Source organism: Hylaeus anthracinus, unplaced genomic scaffold (assembly GCF_026225885.1).
Source record: "Hylaeus anthracinus isolate JK02 unplaced genomic scaffold, UHH_iyHylAnth1.0_haploid 12001, whole genome shotgun sequence".
In the NCBI taxonomy this organism is placed as follows: Eukaryota; Metazoa; Arthropoda; class Insecta; order Hymenoptera; family Colletidae; genus Hylaeus; species Hylaeus anthracinus.
The window spans coordinates 548,364-558,890 of NW_026534348.1; the positions used below are offsets into that span (position 1 = coordinate 548,364).

At 41.1% G+C, this 10,527-nt stretch overlaps 1 protein-coding gene across 2 annotated transcripts in view; it reads left to right on the forward strand.

Annotated features, from left to right (window-relative positions):
• Positions 1 to 10,527, forward strand: part of LOC128891098 (uncharacterized) — a 226,616-nt gene that overhangs the window by 69,012 nt on the left and 147,077 nt on the right. The window contains exon 1 of one of the 2 annotated variants that reach the window (XM_054150301.1): positions 5,953 to 6,231. The exons of the other annotated variant lie outside the window; for it this stretch is intronic. The gene's annotated coding sequence lies outside the window, so the exon portion shown is untranslated. Of the gene's footprint in view, positions 1 to 5,952; positions 6,232 to 10,527 lie in introns of those variants that run through there. 2 annotated transcript variants of the gene reach the window in all.

Genomic DNA, 10,527 nt, shown 5'->3' on the forward strand with positions numbered 1-10,527 from the left:
AAATTACTTCGAAACTGGTGAAAAAAGAGTACCCAGTTAAATCCTTTTTCGAAGGAAACTCAACGAGTGGTCATAAAAATGAATTCTCCACTACCCGCGAAAGCGGTTTAAGAAATTTAATCGCCGACAGAAGAGATTGAGCGAGGAGCGCGAAACTTTTATTTGTTTTCGTAAACGTCCAGTTTCGCTCGGTGAACGTGAAAAGTCCAAAACGAAGTTTCGAATCGACTCGCCCTCGAGTCGAATATCGCGACTCGGGCACCGTGTACTTTTACACGACGATGAGGCGATTCGAATCCATTTCGGAAAATAGAACAAGGGGTCGCGTTGCTCCGGAGTTGAACTTGTAGCTGCAACTGCCGAAACGTGGCATCGAATTTCCGGGCGTAACGGATCGCAACTTCGCCACACGAAATTTGTATGCGTTACATGTTGACTTTCCGGGATCATATAGAATTTCTCTGCTACTTATTGGGAAAGTTCGCTCAGGAGCGATGACGACTCGCGGTGGTACGGAATTTTCCACGAAGATCAAACTTGGTTTCCAAAAGGTAGTGGAGGATATCGTTTAATATCGAATTCGAGATGTTCAGTCAATATGAAGTTGGTTAATCATTCTGTTTCACTTTTTATACTTCTAATTAACACAGAGACACAGAATTATACATTATGCATGGAAGCAACGGTTATGAAATGATGTACAGAAAGCATAAGTGGGTGGGTGGCAAATATTAGGAATATGAAAAAAATAGGGGCGCAAAAATAAGGGTGGAAGGAAAGGGAGGATTACGGAGGACCTCGGTTTCGACAGACAGAAGGGTTGTTCACTGGAAAATCATTGAATTCGCGTGCTCGATGCTCGGCTGCGCTACTCGACCGTTGATAAATCACGAAAGGGCCGTACATCTGTGTGCATTATCCTGATAATTACGCTCGACGGTGAAGATGAATAGTCGGAAGGATACTTTATTTCCTGTCCGTAAATATTGACAGCACAGACCGAACCATCCAGTGAAATTTTAGCGCAATTTAAAACAAGAGTCGATACTGCTCGTGCGGTACATAACGCGATAGATACCATTAATTTATGGGTTCGGATTAGAAACGATTCTTGATGCATTTACCATAAAACGTTGCGTTTCAAAATATTTGAACAAGTGACATTTCGCTAATGCGATCAAAAGTAGAAATAATTGAAATCTACATTTTAGTATTATACGACCACAGTTGACATTGTTTAATTAATGTATTCTATTTTTATTGTGTTTTTGGTAATTCATTATTTTTGCGCGAATCAATGTTTTTAATCCTTTATGATTTTCTGTTGCCTTTACTGATTTATTTGTGGATTTCTTCACACTATCTATAAATATTAGATATTATTTTCATATTATTTACAGGGATATTTTTACATATATAATTCGTATATATTGTTTTTTATATTTACAGCTTCTGATTGACATATACCTCCCAGGTACTGCTCCAAAAGTGAAAAATGAAATTATAACTGATCTAAATCTAAGTTCGTAGGGATCTCGAGTTACATTCCAGGAAAGTATCCCTGGGGTTAAAGATCCTATCGACAGAAACTGCTCAGTTGCTGGATTTTCTTATGCAGGCACTGCCACGAGAACAAAATTTCTCCTAAGTCTCCGTGTCATTGCACTTCTGGGCAAACTCTTGATATTCGTACACAGTAGCTTAACAAAATATTGAATAAATTAGTTATTTGTCAAAAACCACACCGTTTTAGCAGTTGCTATTTTCCCTTAGTATATTAATGTCAAAATTATTATTTAATCTGTTCGAAATAACGCCTCGTTTCAAAGATTTGACTATCAACAAATAATTTCTTCTAGAAAAGATAAAATAAAACTCACGAATAAAATATTAAAGGGAAAACAGCCAAAGACTTTTACCATTTTTCGTTAATAACAAAAGTCGTAATAATTTTCGCGCCACGGATGGCCAGAAATATTCTCCTCGAGCTATTAAAATTCCAAATCCAAAGTTTCATTAGTTTTTGAGAGATTACTTCCGTTGGTCTAAAAAATGTACTTCACAGAAAAACGACCCTAAAGTTTCAGTAATGATCGCGATTCTCTGCTGCAAGACTCCATCCTCTTCCAGTTCTCATAACTTTCCAAAGTGTTCAAAAATTCAACCTAATATTTTACCAAGACATTCTTAAAACTCCGCACAATAAAAAAGAACGAGAGAGAATCGATTTTTTATTTCTATAAAACGTTTCCCAATATCTGTACGATAAGAAATCAAAGTTGGAGCATTTTTTTTTTTCTTTACACCGGTGCGTCTGAAACTTTTGTCAGTGCCATCAAAGACTCAGTCGAGAAGTAGCGAATTCAAAGGGCCGCGAAGCGTTTACAGGTTGAGGGTCCGTGTACCATTATGCGATAATTTTATTAACTCGGCGAAAAGGAAACGAGCGAAATCACCCAGTTAACGCAAAAAACTTTAAAGAGATTTCCAGCCAGTTCACGAACCCCCTCCATGAATCGTCTACAGTACCGTTTCGAAGGGTAGACATTCCACTTGGCTTGATTCGTTCTATTTCAAGAGATCTCTGTTGCTCTCCGTCTCGCTCGTTCTTCTCCCCCCTTTCTTTCGTTCCTTTTTCGAATGGCTTTGTTTTTTCGGACGGTTGTACCAGCCCCTATTCAAGCTCGTAACATTTCTTTTATTTCGTTACGAGAGATAACGAAAGCCAGATGTATCCGGTGATATAGTGATAAACGATTTTCCAGGAGAGAACTGGAAGAGATAGATTGTCCCATTGTCCATCCTATCATGAGATAGAGCCGCGTCTGGGTTAATTGCTTAATTTTTTCTCTTTATATTCGCGTATGAATCTCCGAAATGATCGCGTACTTTGGTTTTACATATTCAGTTTTAATATGATTCGTTACTTTGGGTACGTTTACATCGACACTGAAATTTGTAATTACTATTTGCATGTAGTGCTAATAATAACAAATTATTATTATTATTAAACTATGCGTAATATTCTCATTCATAAATGGAAATAGCTCGTCATGGAAGTTTCCTTGGAAATGATGTCTCCTTAAACGATCGAGTCGTATCTTGGTTCACGGGGAAACAGCTATTATAGTTTCACCGCGCAAGGTCCTTCGATATCGCAAAAGTTTTGGTAATGATCATCCCCCTTTCTCATTTCAATCGAACCCAGACGTAGGTAAAATTTTATTCGAACCATAGATGGCAAATCAAACGAACACGTATGAATGTATTCGTGACGTTTATTCTATTATTCGCTTTGAAATACTTCTTCCTATAATTCAAGCTTCAATTTTAAATCTATTACGTTCGGCCCATCTTCCACTTACTTATAAACCTACAAAAATGTCTCAAGTGAACAAAGGTGGTACTCTGCCTTCCTACTTTTATGCTAGAATAATTAAAACCTATGAGAATTTACTGGAGGGTCGCGCTGAGCTGAAATCCCGCAGTTGTTATATTGGTTCAATTTCTTTCTGATCTCACACGACGCTTTCCTCATTAGCTCCGAACAATCGAGCCCCTCTTTATGAATATTTCACAATACTGAACGCGAACGAGAAAGTCGCTCCCCTCCGGTAACAATAGATTGGATACATTCGACGTCGATCGTCTCTGGTGAGTTATGTGCCCATTGTTGCTTGGATTCGCGCGTTTATTTCGTGACACTGCAAACAAAAAGCCGAGGTGCAGAGACTAGTACCTCCGACCTGTGTACCAATAGCGAAGTCGTATGATTATTGCTGGGTAAGTAAACGTTGGTTTCTCTTGCGACGGAAATTGAGGAGAAAAATACATCTTAGCTTTGATTCCTCTTGTCACGAGGTGAAGTTCATTGTTAGCGACTGTTCGAGCGTGAAATATTCTTGCAAAGTATTGTTTCCAAACGGAGCGATTCGCAGTCTCTATCTATTTTCATCGTGTTCGCGTACTTTTTACTACAATATTTAAAAATCAGAAGAGCACATTTGCATAATAAACAAACACTGACGCCTCCTCCGCCCTCTCCTCAAGCAAAGTTGATCCAGGAGTCGTGTTAGGATAAAATTAGTCGTTTTATTTCGTTCCTTCATCAATCCTCATCCATCACCTGCGACGATGCATTTTTATCTCGCAATTGCACAGGGCTAAGGAAGGGGAACATGAAAGTTTAATTGCCAGTATGTTTGCGGATCGATCGGTGTTAGAAGTTTCCCATAATACATTCGCGCGGGGCCAAGACTTTCGCGAAAAGATCTCTACGTGAATGCAGATGCAAGCTACTTCCTACTAACCAGAGCAAGTTTGCAAGTCCCTAGGAAAACTCTGGCTGGAATGCAACTAACACATTTGCATCACCCTCAAGGAAACTTGGAAGCAGTCTGACCGCAACTTGACCGAAACTCTGCCGGGCTACATCGAAGTAGCTTCGACTGGAATCCTAGAAGGATTAAGTCAGTGCTCGGCGATGTCAATCGGTTCTGTTATTTAAATGTTGCCCATCTGATATTCCACGATTCTGCCAGAGAGGCTAATTCTCGCAGAGAGTGGAATATTATGTATCCAAACTATGAGAAAGTTGTAGTTAATTGTTTATCAAGTATTTCATCTGAATCTGTGGAATTCTTCAGATGTAAGCATGAACATTATTCTGATTATTCATTGAGTATTTCTTATTTTTGTTTTTAATTTAGGGAGTTTGACTACATGGTAGATGTGCAACATTCATTTAAACTCTTTCACATTTTTTTCAAGTTTTAACACTAAATCTACCGACGATCATTTGTATCTATTTCTATCGTGATGGAATAAATGACTAGTCTTGGAGACACTGTTTTCAATTAAATGAAAAAGTATTTTAGTGTAAAGAGAAAGTTTTTTTATAAATATTGTGCTGAAAAAATATCGTACACAATAAATCAAAACTAAATAAAATGAACGCAAGCAACACATTTCCAAAGGTCACAGATTGCGAGGCCCCAAATATGCATTCTTTAACCAAAAATCGTCTTCGAAATGAATATTTATGACCGATTGTTACAGGAAATAGACGGGAGCTGGAAAATGTTTGAAAACCCGGCAGCGAAGGGACGATTCACCGAAACACCAGAAGTGCCACGCAATCCGGAATTATTTATTTACAAAGTACCTACCGTGCCGCGTGTAGTTAGCGAACCACGCATGCGAATATTTAAATATTCACGTATGGACGGTGTTGGTTGCACGCGCACCGGTCGCATCCAGCACGTGGAACATCGCAGGCCAAACCCCCTCATTTCCCTGCCATTGTTCGTCCCGAATTTTTTCAACGTATTCGTTTATTAGCGGCGACGCGTATCGCGAAATGAATGGCCGCAATTTTCGAGCACGAAATCGAAATTCGCGCGCGGTCTGGAGATTCATCACGGCGAATTGGAATAAAGCTCGTGGCCGATGCGTCGCGTCGGTGAAAATTCGCGGAAAAAAATCGAGCGAACGTTGTCGTGCTAAATACTTGTCGCGCGTCCCCTTTTTTCCACGCTTTATCCTGCGGCCTGGCTTTTATAATCTTGTAACAAATTGATCCGCGTAAACAAATAACTCCTGCACGCGGATCTCGATGAGCGGCCATTGAAATACGTGATTTCGTTATGGACGCTGCGAACGCTACAATTGGTAGGGTACGTGTTAGTTGTCAAGGCTAATTTATTCATTGTGCAGCTGGTACAGTTTTATGCTGATTGAAATCTTGATATTCTTTTAACGATACTCTTTTTGTGAGGAATCAATTTTCCGATGCAGCGATATTTGTGTAGATATAATATGAAATTGTTTATCGTCTGGAATTAGTGCGCTACGTTGATCCTTTTTCTACCTATAGCACTACGATTGTGACAGCTCGCGTATTTGAAAGGATGAAAATCACAAGTAAGCAAAGATCGCGAGTGGATCAACAATAGCATACACATATTATTAGCATGGGCGGTCCGCGCCAAATATAAACGCAACCGTGGCGGTGAAACGGAATTCTGGTGTTCGGAGTCACTGGCGAAAACACCGTCAGTGCCTTCTGGGCATTTCTCCCGTGACGATCGTCGCACGAGAATTTCTCTTGTCGCGATTAGGTTCTCGGGGGAACGACGCGTGCCGAAAGTGGCGGGAAAATTCCATCGAACGTGCTACGGATAGTAATACGCCCGAAAATGTGAACCGATACCAGCAGACGGCATCGAAAATGTTCGTTAACGCAAAATAATTTCGCGCTCTTCTGTGCTCTGTTAATTCCCGTTGCCCTACGCGTACATACGATCGTGTTGTGCGGCACAAGTATAATCATAACTCGTGCTATTCCAGTAGAGCCTCCGTTATCCGAATGTTTAACCGTTCGATCGCTCCAATAATCGTATTTTCTGTTATTCGAACAAAGTAGGTCCTTACAGAGCTAGCATGACAAACTTGTTATGGTCTGACATCCAATGTATAGCTTGGTAAAATATTAATTTCTGCTACATAAACAATTCCTTAAAATATTCAATGATTAATCTCCATATATTCAAAGTCACAATTAAAACAAATTTGATTAAACTGAAAACAGTTGGCGATGTCACTTCTATAACGTAATTTCTTTTCGAAAGTCCTGGTACAGCATAAAATAGAATAGTTCTCATCTTGATTTCACTTAGAATCTTACCACCGGATTGAAGTTTACGGTACATTGGATAATTCTATTTGATCGAGATCCGTGATATGTAAATCGCCAGGATCCATCCCGTACCTCTCGCTTACTATACAATCTTTACAAAAAAGAGCTACAGCGAATCTTTCCAAAGACGAAGGGAGACAAAGACGTTGAAATGAAAACGAATCCTGACGTTGTTACGTGTAAGTACGCATTCCATGGCAGGATACAGAGACTTCGTAAGCTCGAGTTTAAAGGGAAATCACGATTCCTTTCCATACGAAACATAGATATACCGCGTGCTTGTAAAATGCAGACTGTCTATGCGAAATCGTCATGGAATACGATCATCGTCCTGTATGCTATAGCACAGCAGGACAAATTCCTTTCTCAGACATCATGTATCGTTTTTGATGATCCATTCGTCGTTCAAAGTGTCTGATATTCCAGAGAATTCGTTGGTTACTACAGTTATACGTATTTCTGAAATCTCGCAAGAAAAAAAGTCTCCTCTCCAATTTGTCCATCCATTCGCTACAAAAAGGACCAAACATTCATTATTTTGCTTCGTCGACGAGACTAGAATACATCTCGTAACTTCAGCTGTCTGAAGTTACACGAGTGTGAATGCTAATATCCTGTCAGCGCAACCGATCCCAGCGTATCGATCGCGATCGATAAATATTGATATCGCGTACACGGGAAATATTGGTATCGCGTACGATTCGATGCATCCTCGCCGAAAAGCGATCGCGAACAACAGACTTCTCCAATCAACCAGTTTTCCCAGTATTTTTCGTTCCTTTTTTTTCCATCGTTTTTTTCGAACGGGCCTGGTTTCCAATTCGCAACACTTTTTCTCACCCAGGCCGAAATTCGTTCGGAAATTTCTTCGATTCATCGGCGCTTCGTTTTCGTCGATCGAGCCGCAATCAGCAGAGCTGAATCTGCGACAGCGGAACTAGAGACGACCGTGACTTAATTACGCACTTTGCCTTGATTGAACAACAGCGTGATAAGAGCCGACGCGACGGGAGCTTCTAGCTACGAATGGAAACGAGTTCGACCCGCCTCTTTAACCCGTCGGAAGATGGATGGTTCGAAAGTGATGCGGGGTATGAATGCAGAGTCGTTTTAGATCGTGAGATGAATTTCATCGTACGAATCAAGATTGCGTGGATCAATTCTTGCATATATAGATAGTGCATATTCCTTGGCTGCGATACCACAGGGGGTTCAAGGGATCCAACCAACGCAAGGTGGAGAAAGCCATCAAGAAGAGCGCGGTTTCCCGAGGATGAGATGCAAGCGAATCCAAAGAACTGGCGAATGAAGACGATGGATGGAACGACGGAAGAAACCGCGGAGCAGGAAGGAATGTCGCTGAACTTCAAACACATGCCAGGAATCGGTGTCTTCTTCGTTCGATTTCACGGAAACGCGGAGATGGAGGGGACAGCTGCCAGAAACCCGGCGAACGAAGAAAAATAGACGGGAGCCGGGGCGGGGGAGGGGTCGGGGAGCAACAGACCGGGACTTACAACCGGGAAACAGAGAAGCTGTCAGAGTCAACGAAACGACGCAAGAGAAACGGAGCTCAGTGGGACAAATTTCTTCGAAACTAGGTCAAAATTCGAACAATCAATTTGTCGTGATCCTGACCAGGATACAATAACAAATTCTTTAGCGAATATGTGTTTCTGTCTCTGTTAGGAGAAATTAGAGAATGGTGATTTTTTTTTATTTCTCGAGTAGAATAAAAGGAGATTGCTTTAGGAGATGATGATTTAGGGTATATGTGCATTTTCGACAATTAAAAGCTTTTACAATTACTGTCAGAAGACAATGAAATATTCCGAAGATACTCGAGATTTATCCATTTGCTCCTCTATATGAATTACTCGATCGTGGGTTACCCATCGTATCGCAAACACTCCAACTTGATATCTTTTCGAGCTCGCAAAGACTGAAACAGTAACCTAAAGTTTTCACTGAAACTTCCTCTGGAAAACTTCAACACAAACTCCGTGTTCCAAACAAGGATCTATTAGGTGTACTTCTCATTTCGTTACACTCTATCATAAGCAGTTTACGCTCTTCTTCGCGTAGTATGGGAAGTAGCTTATTCTCGAACATAATGTTTGGAAGACGAGAAATCAAATTTCATTGCCTCGGGGGAAGAGGGAAACTAGAGGTTTGATTGACTAGAGAAGATGAAACTTAATATCCATATGCAAAGATTAAGGAATATCGATTATTTGGGTTTCTAAGCTATACAAAAGCAACTAATTACACGTGCGTAATTATTATACATACATTCTCTAAAGGGATTTCTTACGATAATAAACGTAAGTCCAAGAATATTATTCATTGGTTATTTACACACAGGACACATTCAATAAGTAGTTGACAGCGAATATGTTAATATAAGTTGTTTGGGAATGGCTGAGAAAAGAATCAAACTTGACCAAAATCAAGAAATCATCTCCCAATCGGTGCTTATCATGGCAACAGAGGTCTCCAAATTGGATAATCACACACTAGTCCACCTTTTCTGTACTCCGTTCCACTAATCCCGAAAGAAACGAGAGGTTTAGCTTCGATAGCAGTCGCGTGGAGGATAAACTCAGGCAATGTTCGAGAGTTGGGTGTGGGGGACAGTTGTCACTTCGTGATTAGGAGTTCAATAGCCCAGAAGCGCAATTACCGCAAGACACGGGTGTACGGTTGCTGTCAGCGTGTACGATCAGAGAGACAGAGAGAGATGGAAGGGCGATGTTCGATGCAATTCCGAGGCGAGTCCCGATGTGCCCCAAGTCGGCGAGTCGCTCTAGCATACTTGTGCACGTCGCGTCGGCGTCGCGTCGGTGGCAAGGATGCAGACCGATACTCCGGGAACGGTGGCTGTCGTGTTGGCTGAACACGGATTCTACGAGTAACTCGTTGCATCTTGGCCTCGCTATTATACTCGAAAAGCAGATCCCTTTTGCCGAGTGAGTCAGGCGGACGTCTATTGGCCGAGTTCTGACACAGAACTTTCCCGAAGGATTCGGCCCGATAATTGGCTCGAGATAGATCCCGATTTCACAGCTTTGTGATCGTGACCCGTTTATTAACGACGCTCATCGAGCAGATCTCCGTTTTGGGGAACGTGTTTCGGAATGCATGAATCCCGCTGATCTTCGACGTTCTTGGTGAGCGTGTGCTATACCGTGCGTTGTGAATCATTGAACACTTGGTTCTCTGGGTTGTAGGTGTACTTTGACTACGTATCGTAAAAGTAAGATATTTTTGTTCATTTTAACCCATTCACTGCCAACTATGAGATGTCTCGTACTTCAAATTGATTGCAATTACTCAAGGGACAAGCTTATAGTCTTTTGAGTCACGAATTATTGCAAAAGAAGATTGTCAATTTTCTTTTTGAAACAACACATTTAATATCACTTTTTATCATTAAAATAATAACCTAGATTATACGTCTGTATTAAATGTCGATGTCCAAGACAAAACGCGCATATTCGCGCGACACTTTTGTAACGTCTCTAGTGTCCTTGTCGTACTCGTTTCGTCGTCTTTTCAGCATCCTCCAAAGTGTCGGTATTAAATAAATTATCAAGCGTTCAGGAAATGACGAGACGTTTCCAACAAAGGAGACAAAGCTCCAGTCCAAGTGTATTGCCGTCCTCGGCGCTGTCTTCTTGGCACGAAAACTTGAACGTCTCGCGGCAATATCCGCCTTTGACGTCCCGATATTAGTTCTCGTGGAGGGGGGGGGGGGGGGGCGGCCGCTTTTTTTTAAAAAAAAAGGGGGTTTTTTAGAAGGTTTTGATTGCCCCCAAAATTAGTTTGGG